This window comes from Sphaeramia orbicularis, chromosome 11, assembly GCF_902148855.1.
Source record: "Sphaeramia orbicularis chromosome 11, fSphaOr1.1, whole genome shotgun sequence".
In the NCBI taxonomy this organism is placed as follows: Eukaryota; Metazoa; Chordata; class Actinopteri; order Kurtiformes; family Apogonidae; genus Sphaeramia; species Sphaeramia orbicularis.
Genome location: NC_043967.1, coordinates 584164 through 588138, shown reverse-complemented (window position 1 = coordinate 588138; position 3975 = coordinate 584164). Strand labels below are relative to the sequence as shown.

Here is a 3975-nt window from a genome sequence, read left to right as displayed (position 1 = left end):
TTTAAAAAAAAAAAATTAAATAGCTCCCTGAATTTTTCTACAGTAAATAAAGTAAAATTTCAATATAACGGAAATTATTTATCTTTGTTTTAACTTCAAACAAAAACAAAAAGTGCAGGGAGTTCTCAGGCTCAGCAGTATCTCTAGTAAAGTAAAAACTTGCTTCCAGAGGTTTTATAAAGTAATAGTAATAAAACAAAGTTAAATAAAATTTGCATAGAAGTGTGTGTGTCAAATCAATTAGTAGTCCCAGTTGAGCAGCACGAGATTGTGGTGCAAAAAGCAAAGTTGTTCAGCGTGGTCTCCAGTGAGACGGCTTCTCTTGCATTCAAAAATTGCAGAGACTTCACTGAAGATTCGCTCACTTGGGACTGATGAGGGTGGTGCACCAAGAAATTTTCTTGCTTGTTTGGAAAGTTGCTTGAAGTGCGCTTCATTCTGTCTCCACCACTGAAGTGGATCCCCATTCCGCCTGTCGATCACTGGCTCCTTCAGGTACAGCTGTAGCTTATCCTCAACGCAGCTGCTGGGCAGCTGGTCATCAGTGTGGGGTGCCAGCAGAGAAATGAACATCTCATCAACACGACTACGAAAGAATGTGTGTTCTCTCCGTTGCCTTTTGTGGGCGTTTCCGTCATCTTCATGTGTCCCACATGCAGCGGCCTGCTCCTTCACACTAGCCTCCTCAGCAGCTGCCTGCTCCTCCATACTGGCTCTTCTGTTACAGCATGCTCTACTCGAGAGGTCTGTTGTGTGGCAGCGTCCTCTTCCTCTTTCAACCACACTTTTGCCTTGCTCATTGTTGTGGCAAAGGAGAATGCATGACTCTTATAACGAGGATCTAAGAGACAGGCCAGCACCACAGGCTTTGTGTCTTCTAATTTTGAGAAACGCTTCTCCAGGCTCTCCCTCATAGCTTGCCTGAGCGTTACAATGCCTTTGTGGAGGGCCCCTCATTATCTTGAAGTAGCATCTTCAACACAGTCAGGCATGGAATGATGCAGGATGTTGATGAGTTACTGTGGCTCACCTGTAGTGTCACTTCCTCTATTGGTAGAAGAGTTTGAATTAAATTGGACACAAGGTCCCACTGTTGAGCAGTGGGACTTGAAAATCCTCCATGTTCACCACTGTAGAGGTAAAGCGCACGCCTCTGCTCCAGCATTCTTTGCAGCATTTGGAGCGTTGAGTTCCACCTCATTGGAACAGCCTGGGTTATGTTGTGTTCTGGTAGGCCAAGTTCCCTCTGAATGTTTTGCAAATGCTGTTTGGCCAAAATGGAGTGGTGGAAATGTGTAGCACATTCTTAAGCATTGCAGTGACATCTGTGACGGCTCTTTGACTTGACAGACCATCGTGCACAACAAGTTGCAAGGTGTGAGCTGTGCAGCTGAGGTCTGGGAGTTCAGCAAGCCTCATTCCCTTAACAATATTTGCGCCACTGTCTCGAAGCACTAGTGTCACACGATCTTTGATTATCTTCCATTCCTCAGGCATACTGAGGAATGTGTCTTTCAGGTATTCCCCAGTGTGGGACCCTTGCATCGCTCTTGTATTTAAAACAACCTGCTTTCTTGTCCATTCATTGTCAATAAAATGGCATGTCAGGCTCATGAGAGACTCTGTCACACCAGACCAGCAGTCTGTGGTGAAGGAGAGAGAGTAGCCAGCATTTTCTGGTTGAATCATGGCTTTGATCTTGTCCACAACCTTGTGGTGAACTTCTTGCAGCTTTTAGTTTGATAATACCTCTCACTTTTCAGTGCATATCGTGGCTCTGCTGCAGCCATAAGGTGCTTAAAGCCAACATCAGACACCACTGAGAATGGTTGGTTATCAGTAACTATCATCTCTATGATTAGTTTGTCCATTAGTTTAGACCTGTTTTCTGAATTTGTCCACATTCTTTGTTTATCAAACATGCCCAGTACTGTTGGCTGCGATGAAGTTGCCACATCTGTATGAGATGCTGATTCAATTTCGCGTTTCTTCTGACCAGTTTTGTATAAGTCAGGGTGATGATTTCTGAGATGGGACCACAGGCAGGAAGTGTTTTTACTTTTTGCTAATATTGCTCCCATGCTGACTTCATCATTGCATGTTTTGCACACAGCCTTCCCTGGTGTTGTTGGTTGATTGAAATACTGCCAGACTGCACTTGTAGACTTATGTCCATCCATCTGTAACAAGGGTTTGAAAAAAAGAAGAAAGTGTTAAAGGTGGGGCCACATGCTGACATATGCTCAACTCGTCATGCTAAATTTATTACAGCATTTGGGAAGCCTTAAGTTGATTTCATTATTAAATTTTATATTTTACCATGCAGGGGCCCGGTCATTCAAAACTATGTTGCTACATTATTAACCCTTTCATGCAAAGTGGTCACTACAGTGGACAGCTGTTCTCTTGTATATTCATGGATTTTGTTGTTTTAGTTCCATATCAGCGAACACAGTGGACACTCACACTGCAAAAATCTAAATTTTACCATGTGTATTTTTCTCATTTCTAGTCCAAATATCTCACACTTAAAATAAGACAGAATCACCTAAAGAGGAACTTTTCACTGAGATAGAAGAACTGATTTATAGACAATAGATCTGGAAAATCTGATTTCAAGAAATCTTACCAAGATAATTTTTACTTGTTCCATTGGAAGATTTTTTTTTTTTTTTTTGCTGGAATTAATAAAAAAAAAAAAGTTACTCTTTTGGTGATTATGTCTTATTTTAGTGTGATGAGATATTTTGACTAGAAATGAGAAAAATGCACTTGGTAAGATTCAGATTTTTGCAGTGCATGCACCGTCTCATACACTGCAATTCATACTGTTACTGTAACTTTGCTGTTCTTGATAAACTTGCACTAACATGTTTGAGTGTACATCAATTGCTTGTTATTGTTATTAAACTATAATTAACAGGGTTTTTTTTTTTTTAACAATTTTTTTTGCATATTATCTCCATATAGAGAGTAATGACTAGTTAGTGTGTGTTCAAATGTGAGAAAACATTAGATTAGCTGCATTAAAAATGTTTTCATTTCATAGTTTTCACACAGTTTATCAGTAAATATGTTTCTTGGCTTCAGAAATTAAATCCATGGTGTCCAGCTGAGTGGACATTTTTGCAACTCCATGAAAAATAGGTTCATAAAATTAATTTCAATTGCATTGTTTTTTAATGCCTCGAGGAATAAAAACACTCTGGAAAAAAAATCTTGATTAAGGCTCTCATGAAAGGGTTAATGATTAATATGACAACAGCTACATAAAAAGTGTAATAGTTGCTATGAGTGTAATGAAACTCCTGACAGAACACAAACAGCCTTTAGGGTTTTAATGAGCCCACACAGTATTTAAAATGTTCCACCATTTTGTTCATATAAATCACTTCTGAATTTTACTCTCATCTTCACTTTAATTTTCAGATCATAGGACTAGAAAGCTCACAACAACGTTAGCAGTCGTGAGGCGTAGAGTTTTTCATGTGACTTCAACGCAAACACACACTATTCTCGACATTACATACATTTTCCCTATTACTAATCCATAGTCTGCAGAGCATTTGAGCCAGACTGATGAACTAATGTTATGGTAAAAGCTAATGAGCCTCCACCTCAGCGTGCTTCCCTAAAACAAGTGAACAGAGTTTTTTTTGTGCTTCTCTTAATCCCACTCACATGCTTTTCTATCACGGACTGTTTCCATCTCCATATTATCAGCAGTCTAATTCACAGACATGTCAGGAGGTATATGAGTTAGCAGAGCTGTTGCTAATGTTTACTCTGCTCTGACGTTATTCTGCTGCTCACTGGAACGTTAGTAGTTGTGAGATGTAGAGCACAAGGATGTTTAGTACAATTTCGGAAGAGTTTTCTGCGTTTACCTTCGACACGTGTTTTTTCTCCGGAGCTTCTCGTACAAGGAAACTTTCCCTCTCTGTGGTGTGTGTGAGGACAGCTTCTGCTTCAGAG

General features: G+C 40.0%; 1 pseudogene; it reads right to left on the bottom strand.

The window, feature by feature from the left end:
* Nucleotides 1-240: 240 nt before the first annotated feature.
* On the bottom strand, nt 241-1904 carry LOC115428771 (zinc finger BED domain-containing protein 4-like; annotated as a pseudogene).
* Nucleotides 1905-3975: the final 2071 nt, after the last annotated feature.